Below are 20,617 nucleotides of genomic sequence, written 5' to 3'. Positions count from 1 at the left end.
ATGATAGGACTAAGAACCAAAGGGATCACATAAACAAGACTAGTGTCTGCAAATACTAACTGACAGAATAAAAAAGGGAGAGAATGATCCAGCATGGGAAGCGAGATACACAGCAGACTCATAGAATGGCAGATGTCCTAAACAGTACTCTGGCCTCAGAATCAGCTCTTAAGGCATGCAGGTCTGGCTGAAAAGCCCATGAGAGTATTTCAGGTATGGAAAGCCAAGACACTCTGGCAAATAAAAAAAATGACCTAAATGAAAGATCTCTGCGAGTGAGATCCCAGTGGAAGCAACAGGTCATCAAAGAAGGAGGTACCTTTCTCTGAAGGGAGGAGAGAACTTTCACTCTGACTATGACCTTGTCTAAATATGAACAGAGTCAGTGAACTCAAAAGGCTTCCATAGCCTTGGGGACTCATGACAAGAGCCTAGGGTGATTACTGATGCCATAAACAAGAGTGTCAATTTGTTAAGTCAACAACAGGAGTCACTGTGCACTTACTCCTCATGTAGGATTTCTGTCCTTAATGTGCTTTACATTGTGATTTAATGCTATAACTAATACTCACACAGTATTTTTCACTTTGTGTTTCTAAGTGGGTGCAAACTGTTGAAATCTTTACTTAATATATGCTAAACTGATCTTCTGTATATAAAGAGAATGGAAAATGAATCTTGATGTGAATGGAAGGGGAGAGGGAGTGGGAAAGGGGAGGGTTGCGGGTGGGAGGGACGTTATGGGGGGGGGAGCCATTGTAATCCATAAGCTGTACTTTGGAAATTTATATTCATTAAATAAAAGTTAAAAAAAAAAAGAAAAGCAGAGTTACAGATATCTATCTATCTATCTATCTATCTATATAAAGCAGATACATATCTATATATATAAATATATATTTATTACTTATATTTATTTATGATATATAATATATTATTATATATAAATAATATAGAATATTATATAATATTCTATATTATTTATATATATAAAGCAGGTATATATTTATATATTTATATATATATATAAAGCAGAGTTACAGATCTATCTATCTATATATATATATACACAGAGAGAGAGAGAGACAGAGACAGAGACATGCACACATGCACACACACACACACACACACAGAGTCTTCCATTCTCTGGTTCACTTTCCAAAAAGCCAAAAAGCCAGGAGATTTTTCTGGGTCTCCCATGCAGGCACAGGATCCCAAGGACTTGCGTCATCTTCTACTGCTTTGCCAGTCACACTAGCAGAGAGCTGGATCAGAAGTGGAGCAGCCTGGACTCGAACAGGTGCCCATATGGGATGCCGGCACTGCGGATGGTAGCTTTAACCACTAAGCCACAGCACCGCCCCCTTAGGGTGGGTTTATCAGATGCAATCTCACTATAAGACAAAGAGCATCTGCAGTTTCCACTTTCACTGCAAATATGGTTAAATGAGAGGGTGGGGGAGATGGTACTCCCATCAAGTGTAGCCAAAATCCTCCTCGGTGACTCAGAGAACCTGGTCTTGGAAGTCCTTGGCCCTGCATGGTGAGAACTTTCATCTGTTGCCTCAGAGCCTGCCCTGGGTGGCTTCTCTTACTTCCCCTCCACCATTAATCCTCCCTTTTGCTTTTTCCCACTCTTACTGTGGCACTCATACAGTGCCACTTATCCATTTTTGTGTTCCCATGGCTGTTGTTTTGAGGTTTTCAACTTCTACAAGGAGATTATCAAGTGTTTCCTTAAAAATAAAAGTTCTCCTGAAGAAGATTTTTGGTGCAGCTGTTATTTCATTCTTTTATCTGTGTCAGTGTAAACGATCCCTTTCTGATATTCACCCAGATGTTTTAGAAATCATTTTAATGCATCAAATCACTGACTTTTAGATTTTATTTTTTAAGTAAATGGTTTAGCATATATTTGCACAGTCTGAATACTAAAGAATATATGTTTGGATCTAATGGTTTGAGTAAAGGCAGATGGTTTGTGTAATTCCAGTCTTTCTGTTTGAATGAGACTTTCATCAAAAAGGTTATCTGTGGAAAGTAACATCACTACCTTTTCATTCTTACTAGGAACTGAAAGTATGGAAGATTCAGTGAGAGACAGTATTCAGCTGTCATACACTGTTTAAATACTGCTATGAGGAAGACTTACTTTCTCCCCTACCATTCTGTCTATATCGCAACTTACACAAAATGCATAGATTGCAGCTGAATGTTCACTTGTATTGCTTCCTTGGAGTTGGGGTCAAAGACCCCAGGATCTGAAACACAAAAGAGAAGTTGAACAATGATGAATTGGGTCTGTTCACTGACCAGGGCTGAAGCAGGACTTACATTAGAGGAAGTAGAGCTGTAATATTGGAAATTCTTGTAAAACTTGCAATGTTGTCTTTATTTTGCTGAAAGCAGGAATTTATGAAATTGTCAGGTCTAGGGAGAATACAATGGGAGAAAGATATTCTCGTGAATTTACTTACTGAGTGCGCAGTGAAGTTATTGATTACATGCCTGCAAGTCCAAAGTGGAATTCCATCTCCTGGAGACTGCTCTTGCACAGACTCTGAACACAGCACTTCCAAGTTGGGGCTGTGTCTGTACGGGGACTGGCTAGACTGTGCAGGTGCAGAGAAGAATGAGATGGTGCCACAACTCACTTTAAAGGGCAGAAACAGTGCTTTGCCTCGGTTCCCTTAACAAGAATGCTTGGTGAAAAGTTTCTACTCCCCTCCCCCCCCCGCCCCGTCTCACTTTAAAACAATTCAGTTATTGCCGGAAACTTAACTAATCTTCCTTATAAATAACTCCACATAAATCTAGACTTATTTTTTCTTATATATTGTATAATTCAGTTAACTACAAAACTTGAATCCAAGAAAAATAGTTTTTGATAGTCTAGCATCAATGATGACACAATAAAGAATTAATTCTTGGGGACTGGCAGTGTGGTGCAGGCATCCTAAATGGGTGTTGGTTCGTGTCCTGGCTCCTCTTCCTATCCAGCTCCCTGCTGTGGCCTATGAAAGCAGTGGAGGATGGCCTAAATGCTTGGGCCCCTGTACCCACAAGGGAGACCCAGGAGAAGCTCCTGTCTCCTGGCTTCAGATCAGCCCAGTTCTGGCCATTGCTATCATCTGGGGAATGTACCAGCAGATGGAAGACCTCTTTCTCTGTCTCTCTCTCTCTATCTTTAACTCTCTCTCTCAAATAATTAATAATAATAATAATAATAAAGATTTTTGTCCTTTATCTTTCTACTCTTCTGCCCCAGGAATCACTGAAGTGGCTAAACCAGGAGCTAAGAACTCAATATGGGTAGTTCACAGGAATGGCCAGGATCCAGCTACTTGCGTCAGTCACCCACTGCCTCCCAATGTCTGCATGAGCAGGAACCTGGAGTCAGGAGCAGAGCCCTGTATCAAACCCAGGTGCTCTGACATGGGCCATGGGTTTCTTAACTGACTTAGCAGCTAAGGCCAAAGGCTCACTTCTCCTCTACCCATGGATTCCTCTTCATGATAAAGCATTGGTTCATAGCTTCCAGAAGACATTCATGCATTTTTAACATGTAGTTGGCCACAAAAAACTCAGAGGTGACGTGAAATTCCAAAAGGATGTATTTTTTAACTTCACCAAATTACTATTTTTCTTTTTACTCCCTGTTTTCTTTGGGAAACAAATAGAACTTCTGACTGCTCTCAGCCATCTTCCATCCAGGTGTTCTGATCTGTGTCATTGGCCAACAGGCAGCTGGGCACAGCTGGCCCACACCCAAGATGATGACTGCTTTTCATATGCACTGTCTGCTGTTGCTTTTCTGACTAATGGCTTCTGTGTTTAATGGATGGGATTTAGTAGAATTAACTCCGGTGATTAATAGATGATATTTCTGAAAATTAAATAATGAAGAAGCAATTAAACAAAGTCGATCTGTTGTTTTTACTACAAATCAAATCATAGCTTTGCTTCCTGTTCCTTGGGTCAGATGATTTGTGTAATTCTTGTCTTGTTCAGTAGTGGGAGTACTTGGCAATGGCTCTGGGGGAAATAAAGGTGGGTCCCACAGTAGAACCCTCTTTTCACCTGGCTTGGAAATCTCTGGGGTTGTCAGATGAAAAACATGCAAAGGGGCTGGCACTGAGGCTCAATAGGCTAATCCTCCGCCTGTGGTGCCGACACATTGGGTTCTATTCCCTGTCGGGGCTCCGGATTCTGTCCCGGTTGCCCCTCTTCCAGGCCAGCTCTCTGCTGTGGCCCAGGAGTGCAGTGGAGGATGGCCCAAGTCCTTGGGCCCTGCACCCGCATGGGAGATCGGGGGAAACACCTGGCTCCTGGCTTTGGATCAGTGCAGTGGGCAGGCTGCAGCGGCCATTGGAGGGTGAACCAACGGAAAAGGAAGACCTTTCTCTCTCTCTCTCTCTCTCTCTCTCTCACTGTCCACTCTGCCTGTCAAAAAAAAATGCAAGGTATTTAATTTGTGCGCCTCAGTGTTTCCATCTCTAAAACAGGAATAATAATACTTGATTTGTATGGTCAAACAAAGATAAGTGAAATTAAATGGCACAAAGCACCTTGCAAAATGTCAAGTACATAAGCACTTTGTGAAGTACCAGGTACATAATGTTCACTTTCCTAGGAGGGGAAATTATTAAAAGAAGGGGTAGGAATTTTAGGAAGGCTCTTTTTCTTCTCTGTTCTTCAATATTCCAAAAAGGAAAGAGGTTTAATCAGTTATTATCCATATTCATTTTTTCAAAAGCTTTTTGTTCATGTTATTTTAGGGACAGAGAGATAGACAAAGAATTCCCATTTGCTGGTTCACTCTCCAAATTTCAGGAAGCCAGGAACTCAATCCATATTTCCCATGTGGGCAACAGGAACCCAGTTATTTAAACTGTCACTGCTGCCTCCCAGGCTGCATCCTAACAGGAAGTTGGAATCAGAAGCAGAGCCAAGACTTGAACCCAGGCACTCCAATATGGGATGTGTACATCACAAGTGCTGTCGTAACTGCTGTTCCAAACATTCACCTTGGATTGTTGTATGTACAGACTCTGATTTGAATTTCCACCTCTCCCACTATTTGGACTCTGCTGTGTAGAATTTTATGGTCTGACTAAAAGAATAGAACAGCACACACCAAATCCGATACACACTTTTAGAATGGTGAAGTTTTAGTAGGCATTTGGTCTGGCTGTTAAGATAGTGCTACAGACACCTGCATCCCATGCTGGAGCACCTGAGTTCCCTTCCTGGCTGTGGAGGCCTGTGCTGTGGCAAAGCTGGTAAAGCATGCAACTCTGGCATCCCATATGAAAGTTAGTTCAAGTCCTGTTGCTTCACTCCAGATTCAGCTCCCTGCTAATGTGCCTGGGAGAGCAGCGGAGGATGGCCCAGGTGCTTGGGCCCCTGACACCCACATGGGAGACCTGGAAGAAGCTCCTGACTCTTGACTTTGGATTGGCTCAGCTTTGCCCACTGATCATTTGGGGAGTGAACCAGCAGATGGAAGCTTGCTCTCTCTCTCTCTCTCTTTCTCTCTCTGCTTTCTCCCTCTCTGACTTGCCTTTCAAATAAATAAATAAATCTTAAAAAACAAAAAATACTTGGGGCTGGCACTGTGGCATAGTAGGTTAAGCCTTCGCCTTTAGTGCCAGCATCCCATATGGTCACCGGTTTGTGTCCTGGCTGCTTCTCTTCTGATCCAGCTCTCTGCTGATGGCCTGGGAAAGAAGTGGAAGATTGCCCAACTGTTTGGGCCCTTGCACCTATGTACAATACCCAGAAGAAGCTCCTAGGTCCTTGTTATGGGCATTCACTGCAGTGGTTAAAACACAGCAAGGGACTCTTGCATCCTATATCAGGATGCCTAGATTTCTACACTTTCAATTCAATCTTTGTGATAATGCACAATCTGGAGAGACCTGGAGTGAGTTCCATGCTGTTGGATTCATCCTGCAAAACCCCCATTGTTGCAGGCATTTGAAGATTAAATAGAAAATTTCTGGATGGCTTTCTTTTTTTTTTTTTTTACTTTTATTTAATGCATATAAATTTCCAAAGTACGACTTATGGATTACAATGGCTTCCCCCCCATACCGTCCCTCCCACCCACAACCCTCCCCTTTCCCACTCCCTCTCCCCTTCCATTCACATCAAGATTCATTTTCGATTATCTTTAATATACAGAAGATCAGCTTAGTATACATTAAGTATGGATTTCAACAGTTTGCTCCCACACAGAAACATAAAGTGAAAAATAATAGATGATTTTTTTTTAAATGATGATGAAATCAGAGCAGACCTATTGTCATGTTTAATCCCAGTGAGAGTCAAGTTGGGAATTGATAATTTTTTTTTTTTTTTACAGAGGATCAGTTTAGTATGCATTAAGTAAGGATTTCAACAGTTTGCACCCCCGTAGAAACACAAAGTGAAATATATTGTTTGAGTACTAGTTATAGCATTAAATCTCAATGTACAGCACATTAAGGATAGAGATCCTACATGAGGAGTAAGTGCACAGTGACTCCTGTTGTTGACTTTACCAATTGACACTCCTGTCTATGGCATCAGTAATCTCCCTATGCTCCAGTCATGAGTTTCCAAGGCTATGGAAGCCCTCTGAGTTCTCCGACTCTTATCTTGTTTAGACAAGGTCATAGTCAAAGTGGAGGTTCTCTCCTCCCTTCAGAGAAAGGTACCTCCTTCTTTGATGACCTGTTCTTTCCACTGGGATCTCACTCGCAGAGATCTTTTGCCAGAGTGTCTTGGTTTTCCATGCCTGAAATACTCTCATGAGCTTTTCAGCCAGCTCCGAATGCCTTTAGGGCTGATTCTGAGGCCAGAGTGCTGTTTAGGACATCTGCCATTCTATGAGTCTGCTGAGTATCTCACTTCCCATGTTGGATCACTCTCCCCTTTATTTACTCCATCAGTTAGCGTTAGCAGGTACTAGACTTGTCTATGTGCTCCCTTTGACTCCCAGTCCCTTCACCATGACCAACTGTGAACTGAAACTGATCACCTGGAACAGTGAGATGGCATTAGTACATGCCACCTCGATGGGATTGAATTGGAATCCCCTGGTATGCTTCCAACTCCACCACTTAGGGCAAGTCAGCCTGAGCATGTCCCAAATTATACATCTCTTCCCTCTCCCATTCCCACCACCATGTTCAACAGGGATCACATTTCAGTTAATTTTCAACACTTAAGAATAACTGTGCATCAATTACAGATCTAAACCAGTCATATTAAGTAGAACAGAAAAAAAAAACTACTAAGAGGGATAATGTATTAAGTTGTTCATTAACAGTCAGGGCTATGCTGATCAAGCCACCATTTCCCATAGTGTCCACCTCACTCCAACAGGTTTCCCTGTTCAGTCAGTCGTCACCGATCAGGGAGAACATATGGTATTTGTCCCTTTGGGACTGGCTTATTTCACTCAGCATGATGTGTTCCAGATTCCTCCATTTTGTTGCAAATGACTGGATTTCATTGTTTCTTACTGCGGTATAGTATTCTAAAGAGTACATATCCCATAATTTCTTTATCCAGTCTATCGTTGATGGGCATTTAGGTTGGTTCTAGGTCTTAGCTATTGTGAATTGAGCTGCAATAAACATTAGGGTGCAGACCTCTTTTTTGTTTGCCAATTTAAATTCCTTTGGGTAAATTCCAAGGAGTGGGATGGCTGGGTCGAACGGTAGGGTTATCTTCAGGTTTCTGAGGAATCTCCAGACTGACTTCCATAGTGGCTTGACCAGTTTGCATTCCCACCAACAGTGGGTTAGTGTCCCTTTTTCCCCACATCCTCTCCAGCATCTGTTGTTGGTAGATTTCTGCATGTGAGCCATTCTAACTGGGGTGAGGTGAAACCTCATTGTGGTTTTGATTTGCATTTCCCTGATTGCTAATGACCTTGAACATTTTTTCATGTGCCTGTTGGCCATTTGTATTTCCTCTTTTGAAAAATGTCTATTGAGGTCCTTGGCCCATCTCTTAAGTGGGTTGTTGGTTTTGTTTTTGTGGAGTTTCTTGATCTCTTTGTAGATTCTGGTTATTAACCCTTTATCTGTTGCATAGTTTGCAAATATTTTTTCCCATTCTGTCGGTTGTCTTTTCACTCTCCTGACTGTGTCTTTTGCAGTACAGAAACTTCTCAATTTGATGCAATCCCAATAGTTGATTTTGGCTTTGACTGCCTGTGCCTCCCGGTCTTTTCCAGAAATTCTTTGCCTGTGCCAATATCTTGAAGGGTTTCTCCAATGTTCTCTAGTAACTTGATGGTGTCAGGTCGTAGATTTAGGTCTTTAATCCATGTTGAGTGGATTTTTGTGTAAGGTGTAAGGTAGGGGTCTTGCTTCATGATTCTGCACGTGGAAATCCAATTTTCCCAGCACCATTTATTGAATAGACTGTCCTTGCTCCAGGAATTAGTTTTAGATCCTTGATCAAATATAAGTTGGCTGTAGATGTTTGGGTTGATTTCTGGTGTTTCAATTCTGTTCCATTGGTCTATCCATCTGTTTCTGTACCAGTACCATGCGGTTTTAATTACAACTGCCCTGTAGTATGTCCTGAAATCTGGTATTGTGATGCCTCCGGCTTTGTTTTTGTTGTACAAGATTGCTTTAGCTATTCGAGGTCTCTTGTGCCTCCATATAAATTTCAGCACCATTTTTTTCCAGATCTGAGAGGAAGGTCTTTGGTATCTTGATTGGTATTGCATTGAATCTGTAAATTGCTTTTGGGAGAATGGACATTTTGATGATATTGATTCTTCCAATCCATGAGCATGGAAGATTTTTCCATTTCTTGGTATCCTCTTCTATTTCTTTCTTTAAGGTTTTGTAATTTTCATCGTAGAGATCTTTAACGTCTTTAGTTAAGTTTATTCCAAGGTATTTGATTGTTTTTGTAGCTATTGTGAATGGGATTGATCTTAGAAGTTCTTCCTCAGCCATGGCATTGTCTGTGTATACAAAGGCTGTTGATTTTTGTGCATTGATTTTATACCCTGCTACTTTGCCAAACTCTTCTATGAGTTCCAATAGTCTCTTAGTAGAGTTCTTTGGGTCCCCTAAATACAGAATCATGTCATCTGCAAAGAGGGATAGTTTGAGTTCTTCCTTCCCAATTTGTATCCCTTTAATTTCTTTTTCTTGCCTAATAGCTCTGGCTAGAACCTCCAGAACTATATTGAATAGCAGTGGTGAGAGTGGGCATCCCTGTCTGGTTCCAGATCTCAGTGGAAATGCTTCCAACTTTTCCCCATTCAATAGGATGTTGGCTGTGGGTTTTTCATAGATTGCTTTGATTGTATTGAGGAATGTTCCTTCCAAACCCAGTTTGCTTAGAGTTTTCATCATGAACGGGTGTTGTATTTTATCAAATGCTTTCTTGGCATCTATTGAGATAATCATATGGTTTTTCTTCTGCAGTCTGTTAATGTGGTGTATCACATTGATTGTCTTGCGCACATTAAACCATCCCTGCATACCAGGGATAAATCCCACTTGGTCTGGGTGGATGATCTTTCTGATGTGTTGTTGCATTCTATTGGCGAGAATTTTATTGAGGATTTTTGCATCTATGTTCATCAGGGATATTGGTCTGTAATTCTCTTTCAGTGCTGCATCTTTTTCCGGCTTAGGAATTAAGGTGATGCTGGCTTCATAGAAACAATTTGGGAGGACTCCCTCTTCTTCGATCTCTGTCTTACTGCCTTTCAAATAAAAAAAGAATTTAAAATAAGATTTGGTAGACTATATTCAGTGAAGTCATCTAGGCCTTGAGTGTTCTTGGCACAGGTAGAACTGATTTGTGGTAAGTAATAGAGTATAAAAAATGTAACATATAGGAGTGAAATTGATATTTTGAGATTTGATGATTGTTTACAACCCTTGTCTCTACTGTTGAGGAACAATAAATTTTCTATTTACTATTTGTTGAACTCTTTACTTATTGCAGGGTTAACCTTATGAGTATAAATAATACTTTAACATAGATCATTGTAAAAATTAAGAAAGGGAGTAAGAGAAGAAGGAGGAAGAAGGGTGGGAGTATGGGTGGGAGGGAGGGTAGGGTGGGAAGGATCACTATGTTCCTAAAGCTGTATATATGATACATGAAATATGTTTATCTTAAATAAAACAAAAAAGTAACATTATTCAAATGAATTGTTTATTTTTGAGTGTGCTTGATAGTTCGTGACACCAACACAACATTTATCCAGGGGCCAGCACTATGGCAAAACAGGTTAAGCCTCCATGCTGGTATCCCATATGGGTGCTGGTGGGACTTCCTGCTGCTCTATTTCCAATTCACCTCCCTGCTGATGGCCTGGGAAAAGCAGCAGACAATGACCCAAGTGCCTGAACCTCTGCACTCACGTGGAAGACCCAGAGGAAATTCTTGGCTCCTGGCTTCAGATATGGCCATTTGGGAAGTGAACTAGTGATTGGAAGACCTCTCTCTCTCGGTAATTCTGCCTTTCAATAAATAAGTCTTTAAAAGAAAAAGACATTTTTCCTAATGAAAAAAATTTTCCCATGTCATCTAAATAATCTAAAGCATTAGCATAAAAGTGATCGCTTTATTTCCTCATTTTTTGAATATGCTTTGAATTGTGAAGATGTAACTACATTATTCACTTCCTCCTTTTACAGGTAATTTATATCTTCTCTCTTTTATAATCAGTCAGGTTCACTGATTTTCTTAAATAACCAACTAGATTTTGGTTCCGTTGATTTTCTCTAATGTTTTTGTGTTTCACCTTTCATTACCTTTGGTTATGGTATTTACCATTTTATTCTTATTTGGGGTTTAATTTAATCTTCATTCTCTGATTTCTTCTGGAATATACTTAAGGCACTACTCTGAGTTTACTCTACCTTTCCTTTTTTTTTTTTTAAGGTTTATTTATTTATGAAAGGCAGAGATGCAGAGAGAGAGAGAGACACCCTCTACCTGCTGGTTCACCTCCCCAACCCCCAAATAACCTCAAATGCAGGGGCAGGGCCAGGCCAAAGCCAGAGCCAGGAGCATTCTCCAAGTCTCCCACATGGGTGCAGGGGCCTGAGCACCTAAGCACCTGGTCCTTCCTCTGCTGCCCTCCCAGATGCATTAGTAGGGAACTGGATCAGAAATGGAATAGCCAGGACCCGAACTGGTGCTCATATGGGATGCTGGGACTGCCGGAGGATGCTTAATCTACACCACAGTGCCAGCTCCCACTCTTCCTTTCAAATACAGAGATTCAATTTTGCAAGTTTATTCCTGAGTACCATTTTGATAGCGTCCCATGACTTCTACTGTTTTATTCTTGTCAGGACTTGAATTGGTGCTTATATGGGAAGCCAGCATTGCAGGCAGAGGCTTTACCTGCTAGGCTACATCACTGGCCCCAACATGTTGTGTTTTATTTCCATGTATTTCACAACACTTTGTTTTCCATGTCAATATCTTATTTGAAATTCTATTATTTAATCCCCAATTATTTGGAGATTTTCCAGGGATATTGATTTTGATTCAGATTATTTCTAAGATTTACTTATTTATTTGAAAGGCAGAGTTACACCAAGGCAGAAGCAGAAGCTGAGGCTGAGGTTGAGGCAGGGAGAGGGAGAGAGAGAGAGAGAACCTTCCATCTACTGGTCAATTCCAAAATGGCCACAATGGCCAGAGCTGGGCCAATCTGAAGCTAGTAGCTCAAAGCCTCCTCCTGGTCTCCCACATGGGTGCAGGGGCCTAGAACCTGGGGCATCTTCTACTGCAATTGAAAGTGGAACAGCTGAGACTCTGACTAGAACTTGCGCCCATATGGGATGCTGGTATTGCAGGTGGCAGCTTTACCCTTTATTCCACACTGTCGACCCATTTGATTCAGATTCAATCATTCTTTTATGGGGAGAAAAAATTTACAACTTGAGTTCTTTTTAAATTTATTGAGAACTGTTTTATGGACCAGAATATGGTCTCACTTGGAAAATGTAACTTGCACTTGAAAAGGCTGTGTGTTGTGCTGTTGTTGGGTGGAGTATGCTATATATATGTTAATTTTGTCAAGTCTGTTGGCAGTGTTTTTTTTTTTAAATATCTTTAATGTTCTTCCTAACTTTCTATCTACTTATTCTATCAGTTATGAAAAGAGGTACATTGAAATTTCCTATAGTAATCACCTGGCTTTCTATTTCTCTGTTCAATTCTATTAGATTTTGCCTCTTATATTTTATTGGGTGCATAAACATCATGTTCTCCTGATGTATTCACTATTTCTTTATAAAATGACCTTTATTTCTTTTCTCTGAAATCTACTTTCCCTAATATTAATATTCTCACTATGGTTTATTTGGAGAATACTATCAGTTTTTCATTACATGTTATAATATATAACATATTTGTAAAGTATCTATTTCAATATATATGCTTGTAAAATAGGGGATTTTTGTTATTGTTGCTACTGTTTTTAAGCAAGTTTCAATTTCTTAGGCTTTCTAGGACAAATTAGGACAGTCTGGTGTTTTCAAGTAACAGAAGTTTATTCTATTTGTTTGTCTGAAGATGTATATTTTGAAAGGCAGAGTGACAGAGAGAGATGGAGAAACAGAAATCTTCCATGCACTGGTTCACTCTCCAAATAACGGAAATAGCCTGATCTGAGTTCAAGGCCAGGAGCCTGCCTGTAATTCCATGTGGGTCTCCCACATGGGTGGTAGGGACCCAGGTACTTAGGCCATCTTCCTCTACTTGCCAGGCTCATTTGCAGGGAGCATGATCAGTAGTGGAGTAGCCGGGAATTGAACCAGCACTCCACTGGCATTCCCATATGGAATGCGTGCACTGCAGGCAGCAGCTTAACCTGCTGCACCACAACACTGACCCTGAGGTTTATTCTTACATGAGTCTGGAGGACATAAGGCAGAGATGATAGTTTAGCAGGGCCAGGCTCTTTCTGAAGGCTTGGAGAAATGGCTCCTCTGTCTCAGAAACTTCCGGTGTTATTGGCCTTCTGTGCCACTCTTTGGCTGGCAGTGGCATTACCTCAATTTCTGTCTCTGTTTTCACCTTGCCATCCTTCCCTGTGTGACTTCACTTCTGAGTCTTCAAATGGCCTTTAGTAAGGATACAGGTCATTGGATTTAGGGCAACCCTCATCAAAGCATGACTTCTTTTTAAGTACATCTCGAAGGTCCTATATACAAATAATGCCACATTCATGGGTACTGGGAGGTAAGATATCATTCAGTTCTGAAGGCAACCAGTTCAGCCCACCACAGTCAGCCTCGCAGCCAACCATGAGCAAACTACATCCTGGGATTTGCAAGAGGCTTAGACCCTTCCAGTATCAACTTGAAGTCCAAAAGCCCATCTAGTGGCATCCACTTTAAAGGTGTAAATACCACTTCCAAGAAGTCTGAATAAAGTATTCAGTGAGCTTCTGAGTGTGTTCTATTGTGCTACAAAAGCCTTCTGCATATGCCGACCTGTGAAATAAGTGTTGTATTTCAGGACAGAATAGTAGGAAGTGCTTGGTTTGGATGTGGCTTGGGGATCCCCTAAGGTTCACATGTGGGCTCGGTCCCCAGGGTTGTAGTACTGGAAAGTGATGGACTCTTTGAGGCAGGACCTAGGGGCCAACACTGTGGCACAAGAGGTTAAGCCTGCAGCACCAGCATCCCTTATGGGTGCTAGTTTGACTCTCGGTTGCTCCACTTCCAATTCAGCTCCCTGCTAATGAGCCTGTGAAAACAACAGAAAATGGTCCAAGTCCTTGGAACCCTGCACCCATGTGAGAGACTCAGAGGAAACTCCTGGCTCCTGGATTTGGAGTGTCCCAACCACAGTGGTTTTGCCCGGTTGGGGAGTAAACCAGCAGATGGAAGATCTCTCAGTCATTCCTTCTTTCTCTATATAACTGCCTTTCTGATAAATAAATATTTTTTTTAAAAAAGAGGTAGGATCTAGCAGGAGGTTCTAGGTCATTTGGGGACATATCCACAAAAAGGATCAAGGTATTTCTTCTGGGACTCAGGTTACTTCTCATGAAAGGATTGTTATAGAAGCCTGAGCCTGGCCCTCCCAGTCTCTCTGTGGCTTTCTGTTTCCAGATATAATCCTTTCCTCCCACACGGGCTCCGCCATGCTGAAACTCTCAGCATCTTCTGTTAGGCCCTCCCTGGAGGTCAACCCAATGGGACCATCACAGTTTGGAATTTGAGCCTTCAAAACCATGAGTTAAATAAACTTTTTTTTTCTTTGTAGCCTGCCTTAGGTATTTTGTTATAGTAATGCAAAACTGAATTATAGACAGAAGATAGATATATCTATTCCCAAAGGGGAGCACTGGCAGGAGTAAAAGGATCTTAAGCATCAAAACCTGTTGACATCTAGCAATACACATTCCATTAGGTTTCCAAGCCTGGGAACTAGTCTGTGTGACTAGAGACTCTGTCCTCTGGGGTTGCAGATGTCCCTTTTGGCTCTAGTGCCTGGACCCACAGAGGGCCTGTCAGCCTCTTGGGCTCCTGAGCTGCCTCTGGAGTTACTCTTCCCTCTTCTTGAAGCCTAACCCGTATTCGCAGTCCATTGGCTGCACTGGTCATTGTCTTTCTTTCAGAATCCCACAAGTCAGACAGAACCTCCTTCCTGGTTTCTCATTTCTGTTCCTGTCAGAGTAAGAGAGAAGTGTTTGGTGTGCTTAACCTTCAAAGGTGAAACCAAACTCATCCACTCTATTTGCTTGTTCTGTCTGTTGAGAGTTTCTATTCTGTCTTGATTTGGTTTAGCAATTTGCTTATTTCAAGGAAGTTTTCCATTTAATCTGTTTTTTTTTTCATTTAAAAAATCTTTTTATTTTCTGTAAGATTGGAAGCAATGTTTTGACTTTTATTACTGATTTTAGTTATTGTGTCTCTCTTCTTTTTATAGTTTATTTTTACTGACTTGAAAGGAAGACACAGAGGTGGAGAGATTTCTTCCATTTGGTAGTTCACTCCCCAAATGCCTGCAATAGTGAGGGCTGGGTCAGGTTGAAGCCAGGAGCCAAGAACTATGCCCAGGTCTCTCATGTAGGAGGCAGGGGCCAAAGCACTTGAATCATCATCTGCTGCCTCCCAGGATGCATTAATAGTGAGCTATGTCAGATGGAATAGCCAGGACTTGAACCAGCACTCTTATATAGCAACACAGATCTTGGGTGGGTGGCTTAACCCACTGCACCACAATGCCCATCCTGCCTCTCTTTCATAGCATTTTAAATGATTTATTTAATTGAGAGGCAGAGAGAGAGAGAGAGAGAGAGTGAGCAAGTGAGCAAAAGAGAGAGAAAGTGCTCCTCCATTTCCTGGTTTGCTCCTCAAATGCCCATAATGGCTATATCTGGATCAGCAATTCAGTATAAGTTTCCACATGGTGTCAGAGATCAAGCTATGTATACCACTACTGCTACCTGACAGCTGCACATTAGCAGGAAGCTAAAATCAGAAGTTGAGCTGGGACACAAAGTCCGGTACTCTGGTTTGAGATACAGCTATTCCAAGTCGCAACTTAACAATAGGCCAAACTACTGCTCTTTTCTCTCTCATTTTTTTTGTGAGTCTAGCTAAAGATATGTCATATTTCTTGACTTTTTTAAAGAGCCAACTTTTGACTTCATTGATTCTCAAATCAAAACTAAACCAAATAAACAAATAAAAGAGAGAGAAAGAGGGAGAGCCACTCTCTCCCAGTCTCTATCTGGTGGTTCTGTGTTGGGACCTTCCTTCACCACAGTGCCAGATCTGCACCGATCCTGATTTTCATGAAGCCAGGTAGCAGAGAGCCTAAACAACAGTCTAAGGTGAAAATCTAAGAGTCTCTCATGTGTCTTCTGGACATAGATGTGTCTTTCTCAATTCCTCGGCGTATGTGGCTGCATTTGAATGCCCTTATTTTCTACAGCAACACTCCCTTGGCTTTCACTCTTGACCTTGTGCAGTCTTGTTGTGACTGTCATCTTTAATTTATCTGGCTATGTTTTTCAGCCCAGTTAGTTGCTCTTCAAGTTTGATTTCCACGTTAGACAAACAGATGAGAACTATCACCATATGTTTGTCTTTTAGGTAACCTAAGATAGGGAAGAATTGATCAACACAAATTTTGCAAAGAAAACCTTGCTCTTCTCCCTCTAGAGCCAATAAAAAGGGTTACACCCTGGGACCATGGGCTGCAGACACTCCAACACTGAGACTGATGAAAGGTGGGGAAGGGGCACAAATCTTTCCTACCATGTTGAAGCATTTCTTTTTTGTTACAGCAGTTGTTGAGTTGTTGTATATTTTGGCCTGTTTTCCTGGGTCCTGGAAAAGTGAGGGTGACAGATTCTGCTTGTTTCTCAGTGTTTCTGTTGGCAGAGGAGCTATTGAAGCTTCCTGGTCTGCAAACGTCCATGCTGGAAAGTTACTAGCTACCTCTCTCCCCACTCTTCCCTACTCTCCCTCTGGAGTTCTAATCACATTGATGTTAGCCATTCCATGTCATCTCAGATCTCTGATGGCCTGTTTGTGCTTTGCCACTCTTTATCATCTTTGTGTTTCATTTTTGATGGTTATTACACTTGTGTTCTCAAGTTCATTGGAGTTGGCTCTCAACAGTCTATAATTAAGCTCATCAAATGAATACCTCATCTGTTATATTTTTCACGTCTACTGTTTTCATCTATTATTTCTATTGTTTCTAACTCTTTGCTGAAATCTCCCATTTCTTTATCTATGCTGGCTACACATTCTACTAAATCCTTATTTTTTTCATTGTAGTAATTTTGTCTTTGTAATATCTGACAAGATATTTGTCTTCTAGATGCATGACTTGTACCTGTTGTTGTCTTTGATGACTGAAATCGGTTTTCCTGTTTGTAACCCCTTGTGTGCTATGAACTTTTTTTTTAAATGATTATTTATTTTATTTGAAAGGCAGAGTTAGAGAGAGGCAGAAGCAGAGAGAGAGAGAGAAAGGACTTCCATCCATTGGCTCACTCCCTAGATGGCTGCAAAGGCCAGAACTGGGCTGATCCAAAGGCAAGAGGCAGGAGCTTCTTCTAGGTCTGCATGTGGGTGCAGGGGCCCAAGGACTTGGGCCATCTTCCACTGCTTTTCCCAGCCATAGTGAAGAGCTGAATTGGAAGTGGGGCTGACAGGACTAAAACCATATGGGATGCTAGTGCCACAAGCTGTGGCTTTCCCCACTATGCCACAGCACTGGCCCCACAACTTTGGTTTTAACTCGTTGCCAGGCTTTGTTTTGAACATGCTCTACAGGGCTGCCAGGTAATACCAAGCTCTAGACCTAGGATCTGTGTTTGTCAGACAAAACTCTTTGTCAGACATTTTGTAATTTTTTTTTCATTTTTAAAATTAAGTAATTAGGGGGTGGCACTGTGGCTTAATGGGTAAAGTCACAGGCCTCAGTGCCAGCATCCATATGGGTGCCAGTTTGATTCCTTGCTGCTCTACTTCATATCCAGCTCTCTGCTATGGCTTAGGAAATTAGTAGAAAATGGCCCAAGTCCTTAGACACCTGCACCTATGTGGGAGACCTGGAAGAAGCTCCTGGCTTCTGGTTTTGGATCGCCCCAGCTCCAGCCATCGTCGTCATTCAGGGAGTGAACCAGTAGATGGAAGACCTCTCTCTTTCTTTGCCTCTGCTTCTCTGTAACTCTGTCTTTCAAATAAATAAATAAATATTTTTAAAAATTAAGTAATTATATTCAAGAAGCGAAGTCAGACAGACACAGAGACAGAGATCATGCTCCCATTCATTAGTGTATTCCTTGAATTCTGGTAATAGCTGCTACCTGAGGGCAGAGTCAGGAACTCCATCCATATCTCCTATGTGAGTGGCAGCAACCCAATTACTTGATCCATCATGTGTAGCCTTCTTAGGATGTGTGTTGGCAAGAGGCTGGAATCAGGAACAGGGCTTGGACTCAACCCCAAGCACCCTAACAAGGAATGCATCCCAATGTGTGATTTAAAATTATCAAATAGCTGCCCTTGTCCAAAATTTTAGAGGGGCACAATGAGCTCTCTATCACCTGAATCTACTTCCCATTATCCCAATACCCCTTTACAATGGGATAGTCCCCTGCAGGCAGTAAGAAACTTAATTGTGATGTGTCTGCATTGAAATAGAGTGGTTAGTAACACGAGCCTTTGCATAGATGTACCTTAAAATCCCATCTTCATCCTTTATGAGTTGTTAGATTTGGGGAAAATTCCTTCACTCCTTCAGGCCTGTTTTTTTTCAGTGTAAAATAGAGATAAGAGAATCCACTTTGTAGAACCATTGTGAAGATTAAATAAAGGACAAATGAATATAGTGCCCAGCATTCATTAAGCAGTCATTAAGCTGTAATTATTATTATTTTCTTTATGATTTTAACCTCATTGAGTTTCAATTTCCTTATCTGAAAAATGAGAATGAGGTTGTACAACAGTAACCTAGCGCCATGTACCTTTTACATAGAACAGCATGATTATTTTAATGGCTGAAATTCAGAACAATTGACAAATTACAATGCCCTGCCATAGATCACATGCCCTCAGAGACACAGCAGGTGAGTGCTGTATCTCCTTTCTGTAGAAGAAGAAACTGATGCTGGAGACAGCTGGCAGAGACATGCAGAAGCCAGAGTCCTAGTCCTGCAGTTTTGAAAGCTCAGGATTCTAAGCTCTACAGCAGCAGGCCCACAGGGACTAAGCCATCACTATTCCTTAGGCCAATACATACAAATGATCTCGTGATTTCCTTTCATTTCCCTTAATGCATTAGAAACACCACTGATTTGCTGCTTTACGGCTGTCTTGACTGCGTTCCTGAACACTTTTCCATGCTGCATTTCATTCCATCATCTCTTGTCTATCTTTCCAAATGCAGCCATTTGTTCAGTCTGGTTTTGCTCTGTGAGGCATTATTTACAATACTTACTAATTTAATCCTTGTTTAAGAAAAACTGAACGGCAATTGTATCCACATTTGTGGATCATTGAGAATTCAAGCCTGGAAGAACTCACCTAGCACTGGGATTTTATTCTTTCTTTGATCCATGCCATATGTATACAAATGAGTATATTCTATCTCTGCATTACTCCATCTATCTATCTTAGCTAGCTAGCTTTACCCACACATTTCACTTCTATTCTACACAATAATTCATGTTATTTTGATTGTTTTACTGTCCTTCAAAGCATATCCCACTGATCAAAAAACAAAAATGAGCACATACCATCCAAGAAATTGTGATTGATGGTAAGCATTCTACACCATACATCTAATATAAAACAGTAATATTCTCCCTAATAACAAAGTCTGAGTATAAAGTCAGAAGCCAACAATGTGTGACTCTTCAAATTTGAGAATACCAAAGCTAAAAGGAAATCATCCAGTCATCCTTTTACTCACAGAAGACAAAAACAGTGGCAAGTTGGGGTGAATCACTTGTAACACGGTCACGTCGGGCAGAATCTGAGCCTAGGACCACTCATTCACCCACAGGCCTTCTGGGAAAGCTTCCTTGTCACTCTTGATGTCATCCTTGCATTATTCTCTACCTGTGCTTTCACAGGTGGAGTTGGGGGTCTTCATCAAACAGAAATCCAATGACACTGCTAATTTGAACTTTTTTTCAGTATGTTTTGCAATTGTAGGGTCAATTTCATTTAACAGAGACTCTAAATTGATCAAGTTCCTCAATGAGGTCATTAATTTTAACACTGGATTCATATATATATATATTCATATATATTTATGGGAAAATTTATGGAAAATAATTTTGATTTTCCTCTCCCTAGACTGGCTACTAACAATAATATTTACAGTTGTCCCTTTTTTTGAGCACTGAGTAAACATCTGGCAGGTTCCTAAGTCCTTGTGAATTAGATTGGTGACTCGTTAGGATAAACGCAGACTTAATCTACATAGGTCTCCTCAGAAAACCTGGCTTGTGCTTTTCTTTAGTGGATATTGGTGAGGATACAATGAAATTGCTTCTGCACAAGGCAACTGAAGGGCATTTGAATATTCATATAGGACACTGAATGTGCTTTCTGGACATATCTTTTTTAACTGCAATTTTTACCAGTTACTGATGAGCTAATTTAGTATAAATTGTCATGTGATATGTTTCCAGTCTCCATAACTTTGATTGTACTGTTATAGAACAACCCTGAAACCTGGTTTGAGAAATTTCCACAAAATTCCGAAAACTGGATCTGTTTGCCCAATGAGCAGCAAGCCAGTTACTGATGCTGAGGTGGTGGAAGAAAGTCGGAGTTTAGTTTGCAATGTGCAGAGCATGGAGCTGGGCAGCTCTGGCCCCATCCTCAGATTCCCCAGGATGACACATCTTGCAGATGGTAAGTGGGGGTGAGAAGAACTGGTGTGTGGGCCTCTGGTTGGTCCACAGTGCTCATGGCCTTCCTTTGATTGGTCAGCATCAGGGTACATTTCTGTTCTTCTGAAGATACTGGATTGACAAAGTGGACTCCAGCCTGCCTAGAGTCTATGAGGAGCTTGGTTATACCTTCGATCAGTGCTTGGAGTTCTTGTAAAACATCTCAGATAAAGTTGAGTGTTA

General features: G+C 41.2%; 1 long non-coding RNA gene across 2 annotated transcripts in view; it reads right to left on the bottom strand.

Annotated features, from left to right (window-relative positions):
* Positions 1 to 18,480, bottom strand: part of LOC103348727 (uncharacterized) — a 64,167-nt gene extending 45,687 nt beyond the window's left edge. For both annotated transcript variants that reach the window (XR_007920469.2, XR_007920471.2), the window contains exons 1-2: positions 18,209 to 18,480; positions 2,189 to 2,261 (exon numbers count right to left, since the gene is read on the bottom strand). This is a non-coding gene — a long non-coding RNA (uncharacterized lncRNA). The remainder of the gene's footprint in view (positions 1 to 2,188; positions 2,262 to 18,208) is intronic.
* Positions 18,481 to 20,617: the final 2,137 nt, after the last annotated feature.

Source organism: Oryctolagus cuniculus, chromosome 3, assembly GCF_964237555.1.
Source record: "Oryctolagus cuniculus chromosome 3, mOryCun1.1, whole genome shotgun sequence".
NCBI lineage: Eukaryota > Metazoa > Chordata > Mammalia > Lagomorpha > Leporidae > Oryctolagus > Oryctolagus cuniculus.
Note: the sequence above shows the minus strand (reverse complement) of the source record. Positions and strands in the feature narration are given on the sequence as shown.